Source organism: Phascolarctos cinereus, unplaced genomic scaffold, assembly GCF_003287225.1.
Source record: "Phascolarctos cinereus isolate Bilbo 61053 unplaced genomic scaffold, phaCin_HiC Scaffold_3;HRSCAF=262, whole genome shotgun sequence".
NCBI classification, from domain to species: Eukaryota; Metazoa; Chordata; class Mammalia; order Diprotodontia; family Phascolarctidae; genus Phascolarctos; species Phascolarctos cinereus.
This window is the reverse complement of record NW_027555736.1, coordinates 255,080,877-255,097,564: the sequence shown is the minus strand read 5'-3', so window position 1 is coordinate 255,097,564 and position 16,688 is coordinate 255,080,877. Positions and strand designations below refer to the sequence as shown.

The window sequence follows — 16,688 nt, the reverse complement described above, 5'->3', positions numbered from 1 at the left end:
TGGGAGTCAGAAAAAATGATACAAGGAAACTCTCAAGGTTTCTCTTAAGAATTTTGAAATTGATTATGTGACACTGGCACAGGCTCACTCAGCATGGCATGCCTTCATCAGAGAAGCTGCTGCTCTCTAAGGACAAAGCAGAATTGAAGAAGCTCAAAAGAAATGCGAGATGCACAAATTTAGAGAACCTACCCCAAATGTTCACCTGTGGAGATTTGTGCCCAACTAGTGGTAGAGTATTCTGAGCTTGTATTGGTGTGGTCAACCACAGTCAGATGCACTGTAACTTGACTCTAACATAGTGATGTCATTTTGGTGCTCTTTGAAAAGGAAGGACAACAACCAACCAATCTTGGCAAATGGTATAAGATATTGGTCTTATTAAATTGGCCCAATTTGTGTCAGACTGCTCTTCAGCTTTCCCAACAATTTTGACCAATAAGAAATTCTTCTCCCAAAAGCTTAAATTTTCACATTTATCGAATATAAGTTTGCTATAATCATTTGCTACTGTATGTTGCAGATCTACCCTGTTTCACTGATCAGTTCATGCAATTCTTTCTATGCTTTTCTGAGAGTACAACAGTATTCCATCACATCACACAGCATGACTGATTCAGCCATTCCCCAATTGGAAATAGACTAGTAATGGTATTACTGAGTCAAAGGGTGTAGGAAGTTCAAAAACCTCATTGGGCATAATTCCAGATTACTCTCCAAAATGAATGGATCAGTTCATAATTCCACCAACAATGAATTAGTGTCCCAAGAATGTTAAGAACACATGCATTTTCTAACTTTTTATTTTCAGGGCTAAGTTTTCATTGTTGTGCATAGTGCCACTATAGGTAAGCATTCTGAAAACTCACTTTTATCCCCAAAATAGAACTGCATGCTACCTTAGCACACACAGAAAAACAGTTTTTTAAAAAAGATTTTTTAAAGAGAGGTTAAAAGAGTACATCATATTTGGTAACAGTTATTAAAGTTTTGACTCAATTTGGCAGTGTTACATTGCTATTCCATAAAAGAAGAATTGGACCACTAAGGCAGTCTCTCATCAATCCTGAAATATCTACCTATGACAGAAAATTTTCCAGGCATATATTAGTGCCTTTCCAATTTATCCTTATAAACAGAACTGATTGGAGCCCAGTTATCCAAGTTTCAGGAGCCAAGGCCCATAATTTAATGGCTTCATTCCCACTCACTAAATTTATTTGTAATTCACATTAAATAGAAAATTTCTCAAATTTACTCTGAATGATCATGTGAGGAATCACTCAGCAATTAACTGACCAGAAAATGAGCTTTTTACTTCTTGACTTCTGTCCAGTTTTCAACTTTAATACTATGAAGCTACAAATGAAGAGCTTTAATCAAATCCACTAGCAGCTGTAATGGATTATATGCAACACTCTTCTAGATACTAAATCATCTAGAAACATTCCTGTGTAGTCAATGTTTGCACAGAGAAAATTGCGATCTTGCTACTGGAGGTAAGTGTCCAGTTTCTCCTTGATATCAGTAAAGTAATTTGTTTCCATGGAATCAGTCTGGCCTTGCTCCCATCACTCTTTTTGTTCATCCAATTATACAAATGGTTAGGATGGAGGGCTGAGGTCCCCATGGAAATTTGTGAGATTGCATCTGGAACTGTCTCTGTGAAGGTTTCTTTACCAATAGCAAACTAGTGGAGAAAGGAAAATGTTGGTGTTGAAGATATCCCACCACATAGTGAAGAATTGTGAGTCATGGTGGTGTCATGAATATCATTCCTGAAAATTTTCATTTGGAGGTTACAAGTTTAATTCCATTATTTGATTCATCTCCGGAGATACATGAATTCTGCATTTGCCCCAAGTGCCTTAAATGCTGGATGGTAGAAGTATATAATAATGCTGCTTAGGTTGTAAATAAATGCCAGGTGCTTTCTGATATTTGTTTTTGCCCAACTGCTAAAGAAAATGTTCATCAAACCCTGATCCCCACCACCAAAACTGCCCTCTTCAGAAGCCATGTATAACAGCTGATTGTATATTTCAGTGGAAGGTCAATACACAAAGACTCCAGAATTGAAACAGTCAGACCAATCTGAGTATGGTGCTGCCGATAGCTTCTCTCTCTCTCTCTCTCTCTCTCTCTCTCTCTCTCTCTCTCTCTCTCTCTCTCTCTCAAAAAGCTCATCAACATTTGCCAGTACCAGAGTATCTGCCTCCATGAACACACATTATGAATACTATATTAGTGATCAGAAGGAGAGTTTGGTTAAGATGACACTCAGCACAGACCTGTGTCTTTTCATTAAGTTTAGATGAGCTGGATCTTCACTGTCCAAGGTGGTGATATGGTGAATACATTGAAAATCTTTCCTAAACTTCCCTGTTATGGTATTGAGGAGTCAGTGACTGATCACAGTTGAGTATGGGAACCCAAGGCACTGTGGTGAGGGGGAACCTGAGAAGAACATCTAGAACTTCCTAACTTTTAAAAAAAGAATTTAAGTCTTTTTTTAATAAGTTATTCTAGGAATATTTGCCCACTTGTAAAGAGTTTTTTGGCTGTATTGGTAAGTAAATCACTAGAAGTTCCTAGTGTAATGTCAGTTTCATTCATGATTAAAGGCCCTCAAATCTCCTTAAGTTGATTAATGAAATTTCTCACATCAGTTAAAGGATGAAAGTATAAACATTTCTTTACATTTCCTTACAAGTTATGAATGGGACACTCTTAGTCTCTATGTAAAGTCATGTTGATGCATTTGAGAGAAATAATTATTTCTCTCTTGTATTTAGTAACTATTTCTTTGAAAATGACCAAGGGTTTTCCCTTTTTCTACTTCCTCAATCAGAAATCACCCCCTGTGGGTTACTCAGGCATCCTTTGAAGGGCTGATACTGAGAGGGAGAACTCAGATCTGTTCAAAAGGTTAAGTTAGGTGAACTGATGGATTGAAGCCCATTGTGTTTAACTAAGACAAGTCTGGAGAATGCGGATTCTCCCTTTTATCAGATGAGGATATGGATCCAAATAATTCTCTTGAACAAAACCAAGGGATTAAAATCATATACCCCACACCCTTAGTAGGATAGGTCCATGTCTCAGAATAATATTCATTCTCTCATTGTTGACCAATCAGAGTTGATTCCAACTCTCAGCATTGAATGGGTTCCATCAGGGGTTTTTGGTGAAAGAGAGATGGCCAAAAGGCCATCCTTTTATTAATAACATGCTAGCATTATTAATAAAATGATTAATTATGCAGAAACTATGCTTTTCAAATTGTTTGTCACACATAATATATGTGAGATTGCTGTATGCATATAATACTGAGAAAATTAAAATTGAAATGGATCTGTTGAGGTTTAGAGGTGTAGGAGTGCTGGAACCACAGAATCACAACATTCAGTTCCTACCCAAATGAATTCGACTGAAGCCTTCTTTCAGCGAAGGACAAGGTTTATTAGAACATTTGGGTGGGTGAGATTTAAAGAATCTGCCATACTGGACAGACTTGTAAGGAATTTAAGCATGTGTACTACTAATGCAACTGGGCCAGATGTTAAGTATCTGAGCCCCTTAATGGAGGACAAATGGACCTTACATACAGAAAGTCTGTGGGAGGGATCTAGGAATGATCAAGGAGTCTGGGGTGACTGGAAGAGTAGTCTAAGGAGGATCTGAATTGGAGTGGCCAGTAAGCTGGTGTGACTATGAGGTAACAGAACACCAGGGACATGGTCCAGTTAGCCAAAGGAGAATGGAGCCCAGATAGGATTAAGGATGGGAAGTGGCTGGGAGCCATAGGGAGGTAAGACAGTGTATGGCTGGATTAGGTTAAGGGTAACAGAGAATTGGGGGATTGAGTTTAGCAGATAATGAAAGGTCAGTTGTTAGGATCATTGCCACAGAAAAAGCAGAGATTTGGCCATGTGGGAAGGTCTAGGACTTTTCCTTTTTGGAATCCAAATCCCAAGGACTTTTGGGGGTTCAGATCCCATCCCATCCATCAGATGCTGTATCATTTTCTTATTGATCCTTTTTAAAACTAATTGATTTTGTCCTGTAACTGACTTCTTAGTCTCTGTCTCTAAACTTAGTTCAGAATTCACTTACCTGCAATGGGTTAAGTTCAGAAATCAAGTTCTCTTGGTAACTGCTATTCTAATCCTGCCTCAAAGAATGCTGCTAACCTTGGAAAATATGGTCTGCCATAAGGGAGTTGGGCCTAATATATTTATAATGCCTTCAATCCTTAAATGATTTCTGATTTGCCGTCCAAATAAGTCTGGGCCATTATCTTGGGCCTTACAAGTGGACTCAATCCATAACCACTTTTTAGTCATCGGAAAGAGAGGAGAAGGGTTGTTGCTAGCCCCCCATTTTCCAACCAATTATGGTGCTCCCCACAACTCGTATATATAACCAATTTTGTTGTCCTTAAGCACGTGATGTCACCTATGCCGTTATGTTCTTTGTTCTGTAGTTGCCAAAAATCTCTAAAAGAGGACCTGTCCTATTCCTTGGGGTCTTTGACTGGAGACTGAAGCAGCCATTGAATGATCTCATTCTCAGGTTATTAGCCTTGATAATAGAATGTTATCTTCTTAGATAAACATGCCTCATTTTACCATTTTGTTAAATTTAACTCTCAACAATATTTAATAATTATGGCTATTTTTTCTTAATGTGTTAAAATGTCAGAGAAATTACTCATTGTGTACATAACATGGAAGTAATGGACAGAACACACCTCAGCTATTTTGGAGACTCTCATTCATGAAGAAACAGAAGGTCAAATCAGCAACAAGCTTTTATTAAGCACTTATTATGAGCCATGAATGGTGGCAAGAAGTGGGATAAAAGGGCAAAAAACAGTCCCCGTTTTTAAGGAGGTTAGTCTCATTCAGGGAGACAATATGAAAATAATTATGCTCAAAAAAAATATATATATACATATACATTTGTATATGTGTGTGTGTGTGTGTGTGTGTGTGTGTGTGTGTGTGTGTGTGTATGTGCATACAGGATATATCCAGCACAAAGACACTGGAATTAGGATTGGAGATGGTAGAGGAGGGCAGAATTTCAGGTTAGGTTTGAAAAAAGCCCAAAGGGAGAAGAGGCAGAGATGAGGAGGAGAAGAATTTTTTTTTTGTGGGTGGGTGAGAAGAGGTGAGGGGACAGGGAAGCAGTCAGGGTGAAGTGATTTGCCCAGGGTCGCACAGCTAGTAAATGTCAAGTGTCTGAGACCAGATTTGAACTCAGATCCTTCTCACTCTGGGGCTGGTGCTAAACCCACTATACCACCTAGCTGCCCCCCAGGAGAAGAATTCCAGCCAGTGAAAACACATGAAGTAGGGAAATTAAGTCTCTTGTGAAAAGAACAGCAAGGAGGTCAGCATCACTGAACTGCCAAATATGAGGAAGAAAGAAAGGTACAATAAGATAGGAAGGATAGGAAGGGGCCATGCTATGAAGGTTATAAAAGCCAAATAGGAGTATATATTTTCTCATGGAGGTAATACAGCATCACAGGAATTTGGGGAAAATGTTCAGATCTGTGCTTTAGGAAGATAATTTTGATAACTAAATGTAGTATGGACTAGAGTGAAGAGAGTACTGATGCTGGGAGAACAACCAGTCGGATAGCATAACAGTCCAGGCAGAGCTGGTAAAGGCCTACCAGGGTGGTTGTGGTACCTTGAGGAGAGAAAGGAGAGTATACTAGATATGTGATGAAAGTTGAATTTGCAGTATATAACTACCAATTAAATATGAGGTAGTAGTGGGAGTCAGAGTCAGGCATTAAGAATGATAGCTAGCTAGTGGAAAAGTTGCTTTCTCTAGGGATAAAAGGAAAAAAACAACAGAGGCTATAAATAGAAATGGTTCAGATTCTCTCTACACCTGTTACTGAATCTACTCATCTTGCATTGTGTGCATCATGAGATCAAACCCCTTCTGGCCTCATTGGCCCCTCATCTCCTGACAAGGGAAGTTTCTGTGAAGTCTTACGTTCTTTCCTCATTGTGTTTCTTGCACAGTAATACACAGCTGTATCTTCAGTATTAAGGGAAATCATCTGTAGATATGACATGCTGTTGCCATCATCTCTGGAGATGGTGAATCAGCCTTTCATGGAGTCTGCATAGTGTGTACTACTTCCACCAATGGTAATGGTTGCAACCCATTCCAGTCCCTTCCCTGGAGCCTGGCAGTCCCAACTCTGCAGTAGCTACTGAAGGTAAATCCAGAAGCTTTGCAGGAGAGACACAGAGAACCCCCAGGCTGTCTCACATCTCCCCCAGACTCCACCAGCTGCACATCACATTGGACACCTGCAACACAGAGACATTGTATTAAAGTCAATAGTCATGTTAAGTCACCACTTCACATTGTCCCTCCCTCTCCATAAAACTACCTTTGGAAATAATCAGAAGGAAACTCCAGTCCAACCTAAACATCATGGCGAGTTTCCAGGTTAGTCCTCTACGTGAAAGAACACAAAGAGGTTGAGCTTGTCTCCCAGAGGAAGTACAAGTACACGTTTGGGGATGCTTTTCATCCCAGTAGAGAGGGACCCAATTTCCACATGTTGCTGCATTCAAAAAGAGGAAGAACACCTTCTTCCTCCCAGGAAGAAGTCTCTTTCTTGAACTTGAGAGAAAGTTCTCCCAGAACTGTTTCCAAAGCACTGGAGAATGTTGGTGACACTGAGGCTCCCAGAGCTGATGGTTTTGACTCAGTATCAATCACACTACATCACTTCAATAACTCTAAACAGTTGGATCTCATGTAGTAGGCCTTTCTGTATTCCTAATAAGCTTCTAGTCAATCTTAATCTAATTTCTGATTGTCAAAGCTCCTTAACCTTCTCACAATTCCAACGATCAACAGATTGAATCTGTTCTATGAATCACTTTCTTTTCAGGGTCTCTTGTCCTGATTCATGGCAATTCTACTGCTTTCTGAGTCTTCTTTTTCTTTCCCTTTACCTAAAATTACATTTCACTAAAATTATTTACCCACAGTCCCAGTTTTACTCCCCCATTACCTTGCTAGAAACAGCTCATAATCCTTATTTCACTCTTCTAAAATCACAGTGTACATTAAGAAAATAGTAAGTCTCCTCCAAGAAACTCCTTGTCCTCAGAGGGTCATATTCTGTTTGATATGAGAGAGAAACTTTTATCCTCTGTGACACTGACCCAATAGTCTGATTTATGGAGCAACAATGGTTCAGATCTCTATGAGATGATCCTCATATTTCAAGTACCATTCTCATTACCCAGAATTACCCAGAAGCTCTACTGCCACCTACTGCAAATTTAACTGTATACTCAGCCACATTTTTATTCCCACTTCCACTTTCCTTTTTTTTTCCCAGAAGAGGGATTTGTAATTTCAGAGTCCTTATGCTTTTAGAGAGCTAGATCCAGAGATCTTTCAGAGATCATCACTATTTTGAAGGATTCAATTCAATGGAAAAAAGCCACTATTCCCTCTCTTGGTGACTATTATAGCTACGGAATCTTTATGACAAAGCAGGAGGAGTCTGAGCCATGTCTTTTTGTTTTCTCTCCCTTGTTATTGTGATTACATTTGAAGTGATTCTTTCTTATTCTGTTATTTACTAAATTAAGAGTAACATAACACATGAGTTGTGAATGGAGTTCAATGACTATAGAACAGGAAAATTCATAGTGGTCCTCTTCAAGTGCTGAGTCCATCAATAACTGTCTCAGACATGCTTGTATAAGGGTCATAGATTTTAGGCTCTTCCCATTTCAGATATAAAATGATCACCCTATGTGCGCTATTCACAGATAGTAAAGGTTGCAAAACTTGAGAGTGTCCCATTCATTGTTCATAAGGAAATTAAAAATAAATGTTTATATTATTTTTACTTCCTTAGTTGGCATTAACAACTTTATTCAACCTGACAACATTTGGGGTCCTGGCTTATGGCAACTGATGCCACATGGGCAAAGTCTAGATTAGCCAAGTTTTTTGGGTTGATATAAAAAAAGCAACCTAGTCAGTTCTGTTGTAAACAGACGGAGATTCAGCTCTGCTGCCCAGAGTTGAGCTAAGGAAAAAAAAAACCTGGCCAGTGAATATAGTTGTAAGACCTGCCCAGCAAAGATACTGCTCCCACAAAGAGAAATGTGGAAGTTTCACAATAAGAAAAAAAAGTCAGAGTATTAAAGTGGCAGAGACCTGAGTTGGCTTGGCCATATATATTCTTCATATGTATCTTTCAACTAGCATATTCTATGCAAGGCCCACTCTTCCCCCTAACTCTGTGTGTATTTGTGGGAAAGTGTGCCTCATGTTTATAGTTAGAAAGCTCATGTTATAACTTTTGTCTTTGCTTTGAACTAATTGTGTCAACTGTTTTGGACCCATGAGTACGGACTTACAGGCTACTTGGATTAATTCATGGTTATCCAACCTGAAAATATGACTTGGTGGAATGGGCCAAGAGGAGGATGCTATGTTAGAAATCACAATTTTTTTTTCCTAGTATTACTGAGTGAAGCAAACTTCAAGCCCAAGACAACCTGGATGGTTAAGAAAGAAGGTGTATCATGCCAGCCTGGGAGAGGAATGCAGGTCAGTATGGGCTCACAGGCAAAAGAGACCTCAGCGAAACTGGAGCAGGCCTCAGAGGACCTAATCAAAAGTAGCTGTGGTGGTTTCCATATTTCTCAACCCACAAATGCCAAAGAGAGCTTAGAAGATCAGTAGGAAATGTCTGTGATGACAGCAAGAAATAAGCTAGGTCTCAGACCCAGTCCTGGAGCAGCCCTGGGGTGACAACTGTTTCCAGAGCTTCTGGCCCACAAACTGAGGGAGAATCTAGTGGCTGATCAGAGAGGGATTATAGGAATCTCTTTACCGGTGCTGAGGCAGGATTCTCTTGCTTTGCTTGTGCTTGGATGTAAGTCACAGTTCTGGGTGGTGGTCCTGGGGTAAGATGGAGCACTGGTGTGGTGAGCTTGTAGTGGCAGTATAGAGAGAACCCTCACAGTTCCAAGGCAGAAAAGAGTGCTTGTGGTCACTCATGAACCAGAACACAAGCTAGGAAAGGAGTAATCACCTCTCCTTTGATTCAGAAGCCTTCAGAAGTCTCCTCTCATACTGCTGTCTGGTGTTCAGGACATCATCTTACAAAGTTTCTTGGTTGGAGTGCTGCCAACCAAACTCCAGCAAACTGTCTTCTCAAAATTTCTTATATAGAGAGATCCTCTTTCTTTGTCAAAAATCTCTGAAGAGGAAATTAAAACAATAGAAGAGGAAATTAAAATAGTAATTAGGAACTATTTTGCCCAAATGTATGCCAATAAATTTGACAATCTTAGTGAAATGGATAAATATTTACAAAAACATTAATTGCCCAAATTAACAGAAGAGGTAGGAAAATATTTAAATAACCCCATCTCAGAAAAAGAAATTGAACAAACCATCCATGAACTCCCTAGGAAAAAATCTCCAGGGCCAGATGGATACACAAAGGAATTCTACCAAACATTTAAAGAACAATTAATTTCCAATAGTATATAGGCTATTTGGGAAAACAGATGAAGAAGGGGTCTTACCAAATATTTTTTATGATACAAATATGGTGCTGATATCCAAACCAGGAAGAATCAAAACAGAGAAAGAAAAAGATAGACCAATTTACATAATGAATATAGATGCAAAATTTTTAAACAAAATATTAGCAAATAGATTACAGCAACTTATCACAAGAATAATACACTATGACCAGGTAGGATTTATACCACTTATGCAAGGTTGGTTCAATATTAGGAAAACTATCAGCATAATTGATCATATCCACACCAAAAGTAACAGAAACCACATGATCATCTGAATAGATGCAGAAAAAGCTTCTCACAAAATACAACTTCCACTCCTATTAAAAACACTAGAGAACATAGGAATACATGGAGTCTTCCTTAATATAATAAGTAGCACCTACCTAAAACTTTCAGCAAGTATAATGGCAACAACCTAGAAGCTTTCCAATAAGATCGGGGTTGAAACAAGGATGTTCAATATCATCCTGGAAAGATTAGCTGTAGCAATAAGAGAAGAAAAAAATGAAGGCATTCAAATAGGTAAAGAAGAAAGAAAGCTATCACTCTGTGCAGATGATATGATGATATACTTACAGAATCCTAGAAAACCAAGTAAAACACTACTTGAAACAATAAACAACTTTAGCAAAGTTGCAGGCTATAAAATAAACCTACATAAATCATTGGCATTTCTATTTACTATCAAGAAAGCCCAACAGCAAGAGATAAAAAGAAAGGGAAATTCTATTTTTTTAATTTTCTGTTTTATTTCTACGATTTTTAATGCATCAGCTCTCCCACTAAGAGGAAATAAACAATTTTATTGCACACATTTTTTTATGACTCATTGTCCACAGTGTAAGCTTTCTGAGGGCAAAGATTCCACCAATACTGCATTCTCAGCACTTAGAGTATTAGGTGATTATTTATTGAATTGAATAAACACAAGAAATCAAAATAAAGGCTAGATAGAGCTAGATATTTGTAAAATGTACAGGACTAAAATAACCAAGTCATGAGTGTAACTTTTTTTGATGACAACATATTTTCTTCATATTATGTTAAAAACAGTAAGACATGTCTAATTATAAGATGAGGTGGGCCAGATATGTAGCAAGACTGATAGACCATAGATGGAAGTCCTAATTCTTGCTACCTTGGTACCTCTGAGCTGCTAAAAGAACTCAAGGAAAGTCTCCCATGTGTTTAGTGGATTTCTTGTTAAAGAGAAATAACAATATATGGGGAAGAATGACATAGGATACGAACAAATAGTAGATGTTGTGATTGGTTTGTCTGTTTTTTGTTTTCAAAGAGTGCATTATGGGGTGACATCATGATATGCACGTGAATGGGATTTAAGTGAGTCAAGCTGCACAAAGTCATCAGCCTCACTCTATCTTCCAGTCATTAAAGTTCAATGGCAAGACAAAAATCAAGAGGGATGGCATGGGACGCAGTGGATGACCTTGGTGTCTTCGATGTTTGATCAAGATCTAAGTGCTCCCCAGCACCTACATCAACCATCTTCATGGCCACTGGAACAAATGGCTATCATCCACCCATTCTGCTGGAGGCAGGTCTTCACTTGCTTTCAGTACATATTCTGGTAACTCACTGATGAGTTTGAGACCCATTGGTTACCCTCAACCTGGTTTAGCCCATCTGCCAAGATCATTTTATTGAGGTATGGCCTCTGAATACATGACACCTTCTTGGAGCTAAAGGCAAGTTAGGTGAGAGGTAGACATAAAGAGTGAATAAGCAGCCCCAAAAAGGGCTCAGCAGGCCCTCACACCAGAGGTGCTAGTCTTTTCTGAACCCATGCTCCTTAGGGGAAGCTGGATGGCATAGTGGTTGGAACACTGTGCTGGAATCAGAAAGTTACAGCCCTTTCCAGTAAGATGAGCAAGAATGCGCATCATTCATTATATTGCTGTCCATAGGAACATGTAAGGATAGAACTACCTCTAAATTTGAACATCTCATGGTTTTAGGTTTTGTTTTTATTTCTGTTTTTGAGCTACTGCAATTCTGCTTCATTCTCAGAGAACAATACCTTCTTTGATGCAGCCACCCCATGTTGAGCAGTCTTTTGCCATCTTCTCCCATGTCACACAATCATTCCAAAGTTCTTCAGAGAGACCTTGAGTGTGTCCTTGTGTTGATTCTTCTGACCATCAGGTGAGTGCCTTTCTTGCATGTGTTCTCCATAAAAGAATCTTTTAGGCAAATGTATCTTTGGCAATCGAATAACATGGCCAGCACATCAGAGCTGCACTCTATCAATAGAATTTGAATGCCCCAAAGGAGAGACTGTGAAAAATCAGTCCCTGGTGCAGAGTCAGTCTGAGTGACCCCACCTTTTAACCTTGTTTGACCTTTGGATACATGGGAAGTCAGCCTGCAGGTGATTAAGTGCACTGATTCTATCTCTTTAGCACTAATCACATCTCTTCAGCACTAACTCTCTCTATTATGCTATAATAAAGAGGTGACAAAATCTCAGTTCCTCATTGATAACATGTATCAATCAGGACTATTTTACCATTATATAGGTTTAATTCAGATCCAGCTTGATGTGGTAATAAACTCCTTTGGTCTTATTGACTGAGTTTGCCCTACTTGACCACGGTAGGGCCATAACCAAGATTTCCTTTACCAAAATGCTTACGTGTGTAAAATTACTTAGGTGACAAAAAGATGAAACAGTGCAAAAGGGAAATGCAAAGATTTACATTTCAAAGATGATAGAATCAGATCATATGATCTGGCTGATTTAATTGATCAACACACTCAGAAAAGTTTTGTGTGGGACAACTGAAAGTTTCTCATCTGAAATGGAAGCTATGCCCCAAAATTTAATTAAGGCTTTAGCATTAGCTGGGCCTAAGTTTCCTTTTCCTATAAATCATGTGATCAGGTCATACACCTGTTGACCACCCCCCACCCCTTGTTTTGTAACCACCACCCCAGCCTTATCTCTGCTGCCAAATAAGGCAATCTTCTAGCTTCCAAGCTTGTTTTTGGGTAAAATGTATCTTAGTTTCTGGGTAGAACGTAAGGTCTCTTAGCTCACCCAGTGAGGATAAAGAGATTGAGGTAAACAAGTGGGGAGGGGGAGTTTCTTAGAGTTGTTTGTCTAGGGGTATATAACTGCTTGCTTACTGCTTGTGCCCTGCTTCCCTACTCCAGTCTGCCCTGGGTAGGTGACGCCCAATTCTTGCGCGAGCCCTGCTAAATTAAACTTCTGTTTCTACCTAGAAAAAGCTCTGAATTTTTATTTGGGTAAGTGGTCTCAATCCCACTCAGTTTCTAGCAAACGATTATCTTAAAACAGTGAGGAATCCTTTTGCCACTGTCAAGATATTGGGAGAAACCTATTTTCCAGAGCTAAAGCTCAGCAAACAAGCTGTGCCCTGAGTTTGGCATAATAACAACTGTTTGCACACACCCTCTGGATGGTCTCAACCCCAAAATCTCAGAATTGTTTCACACCAGCGTCTCTGAGCTCAAACAAGCACTTTTAGTACCCATGTTCTGGTCATGAAGTTCTACTATGAATCAAACTGGTCACCATGTTGCTGTTACCCCTCATTGTCCGGGCTATAGCTCTCTGCACAGTCATTGGTAAAAGTACTGAGATTTCTTCATACTGCCTCTTCCTTTTCCCCACCCCACTATCTGTTGTCCTCATTTTGAATGTAAACTTCTGTTTGATTCTTGACTGTCCTGTCTCTAACTTGCTTTGTTCAGCTCCAGCCACTGACAAGTTAGACTGGTTATTTGACAGGTAGACTTTCTGGTACCAGTGTGAGTGGACTAGGGACCATCAGCAATTTATTTCTCCAGAGTCCTAACTTGCCCCCACTTCATATCGTGTATCCACTGTCCTTTCCTAGTTCTAATACTGGGCTCATGCTCTGGTTGAGCTCAACTTTTTTCTTGTGAGGAAAACTCCAGGGCCACTCCCATGACCCAGTTCATTCTGGACCACTTTGGTATGGATAACTGTTCTTAAATGGATACCTCTGCCAATTGACCCTGCTGCCTACCTCTGTAAATTTACCACCACTGGCTTCTGGTTGTTTTGTTTTTCTGTACCCATCATCACTGTGTGCCTTGGTAAAACTGGAATTTTAATTGTGCACCTTATTAGAATTCAGTTGTGAGCTAGCCTGCTATTTATAGCTGTCTTGTCATTTTGTCTGTATGTCTTTGTAAAATGTGAAATGTCTATGTAGATTCTTCTACTCTGAGAGATTTAAAATGCAACAAGTCATAAAGACTGCTGAAGGCTATAACCAGTGAATTTAGAACACTGGGAAATGTTAATGAACTTTCACAGTTGAAGTAGTTATCCCAGTAAGCAGAACTAACTCCCACTTTGAGCTTTCCACAGAAGATTAGGTTATAAGACAAGAGAAAAAAAACCTGTTAGAAATTTTTTTCCTGACATTTCAACATTGGCAAAGTTGGTATTACAGAAATAAAGTCAGATAATCAAAGTTTGTAGAACCATTAAAAACATCTTAGTAGATGCTGGAGGTTTAGAGATTAAACATTAAGGGTTTGAAGATTCATTATTTTAAAATTGCAGGGGAGAACTCCTGAGACTTTGGGATAATTCCAGGAACTCACTGTCTTCTGAAATACTTCAGCAAGTTTTGGACTACCATTCTATAGAATTTATTTTAAGGAAAAATAAGGATTAAATTTTATGAAGTTTTTGAAAATAAATGGCAAGATTAATAGCTTCATTGTTGTAGGACAATGAAGGAAAGCAGCTAGTTAGGAGGAGGTAACTGGTTTGCACTTTATAGCAACCTTTTGTTAACCCTTCATTGAACCAGAGATCCCCAGTAACACCACCAGGTCAGAGACCCACTCCCTTTCTCTGTTAACCCTTTTCAGATCAAATTCCCAAATACAGGTGCTGAAAAAAATTCCTGGAAAATGTAGGAAAAGTTGAATTGCATTCTCTTCCTCCAGTCATGCAGTTTAAAACTTTAAGACCCACCTGGTAGAAGGGGGCAGCAGCTGCAGTGGGGCCTGAGCCCTGGGTATTGCCCCAGCAGCTCTATGCCTTTGGGCATCCCGAAGCCCACCCCTTTAGTCAAGCCTGGGGCATCACCCAGGTCCATTACATCCTGCTCACCCTATGCCTGCAACAAGTAGCCCCAGCCTCAGCAGTGAGTGAGACAATGTAAACAGTGTGAGATCTCTCAGATGGACTGAGTGTAACAGTTTTGTAGACTGTTACAAACTCAAGCTTGGTTATGCTAACCTGAATAGGCCCAAGTTTGAAGTTCCTAGAAAACACATGATCTGTGCTGTTACATTAGTATTAGGTAATGGCTAATGCTAAATAAGGATAAAATAGCTAGGATTGGTAGTATTATAATGAGATTCCTGGTTTCTGGGGTAGATTTTCACATTTTAGATTGTAAGGCTGAAATTCCTGTCCAATGGGATTTACAGCCAGTGGTGGTTAGGTGTCATTGCGTTAGGACTATATAACCTTTGTTCCGACCTTTGTGCCTTGCCTCTCTGTGATGGGACTGCCAGACGAAGCAGACACCTGCTTCTCACAAGAACGTAATAAGTCTTTCACTTTATACCTAGAAAATATCTGAATGTTATTTTTGGGTAACTGTAGCACACAGCAGCATCCGGTGACAAAAGCTGCAGGTGTCAGGGGGTCAAGCCCGACAGCCAGCATCTGCTTTCCCCTGCCACCAGGACCTACAACCAATGGGAATGTCTTTGCATTAGCCACCATGGCACTGGGATTCTGCAGCCAGTACCTTCTGCCATAGCCCTCAACGCCCATTCAGTGTCTCCAGTGCAGGCCTAGCACTCAGCAGGCCCTGCCCAGCTACTGCCTGGGAAGGTCCTGGTGGCCCTGATAGTAACTAGCAGGGCAGTACAAAGAGGGGTACAGACCAGCATCTGCCCTGGTGAGCTCATCCTTCTCTGTTCCAGTTGGAGAAACTTATTAGCTGTGTAATCTTAGGCATGTTGTCTTATCTCTGTTCGCCCCAGTTTCCTGATCTGTAAAGGGAAAAATAATAATGGTACCCACCTCCCAGGGTTGTTGTGAAGATCAAAATAATGATGATTGTAAAGAGCTTAACACATGACTGGCATATGTTGAGCACTATATTACTGTTATTTCTTTAATTGAATGCAATTGTTGCATACCTGATAACTCTGAAATGGTTTTAAAATGACAAAATTAATAAGACCAATGATTTTTATATGTTATAATTTGGAAAAGTAATTGATGTTATCTGACACTTATTGTTTGTGGTATTGTTGTTTTTCTAAATTCTCTTATATTGTGAAATTTGAGAGACCATTGTAACACAAATGTTAGACAAAAAAACTTTTTGATCTGGATACTCTTAGATTTTGAATTGGGCTTTTAACAGGATGTGACACAAATATATGTTTGAAAACTTAAATATTTAATGAGGTATATTTTGTTATAAAACAGATAATGGTAATGATAATAAGAGTGTTTACTCTAATAACAAATTTTTGTTTGAAAATTCTTGGCAATTGGAAATTGAATGTTTGAAAAGCATATAGGGTGGTTTCAAGATGGAGTTTCAACATATCAATGATGAGATCAGGTTTTTCCTGTATGAAGCCCCAGAATAAGGGTAGTATTTATAAGTAAGGGTAAATGAAATGTTAACTGCTAGGGAAATATCAGGAAAGATATTCAAGCCTTAAGTTTTGGTTAGTGAAATATTGCCAATTAAGGTAAAAATTCCTGGGACTTTAATTTGTTATTTTTTGAGCTTTGATTATAGACATAGTTGTCTAAATTGTCATGAAGCCAGTATTAGAAAATGGTATGAGCTGCAGTCTGGGAACTGTTAAAAGTAGAGGTTTGTGCCTAGGAAACATTTTGGTGGTGACTTAGGCATGGCCTACGTAGCACTCTCCTGACTGTATTTCCCCATTTTGCTATTTCCTTGCTGAAAAGGAAAATTCCCAGATGGTTAATCCTGAGCCTTGTTTTTGATACACTGTGATGTGATTGGCTGTCAGATATGACTTGTGCCTGGAATCAAACAAAGCTAAGGG

General features: G+C 39.2%; 1 pseudogene and 1 gene segment (V, D, J or C); both read right to left on the bottom strand.

The window, feature by feature from the left end:
• Positions 1-16,688, bottom strand: part of LOC110203246 (immunoglobulin heavy variable 3-33-like) — a 44,098-nt gene that overhangs the window by 11,829 nt on the left and 15,581 nt on the right. The window contains exons 4-6 of the V gene segment in view: positions 9,992-10,088; positions 8,906-9,274; positions 6,019-6,341 (exon numbers count right to left, since the gene is read on the bottom strand).
• LOC110203231 (glycogenin-1 pseudogene) lies at positions 775-15,423 on the bottom strand (annotated as a pseudogene).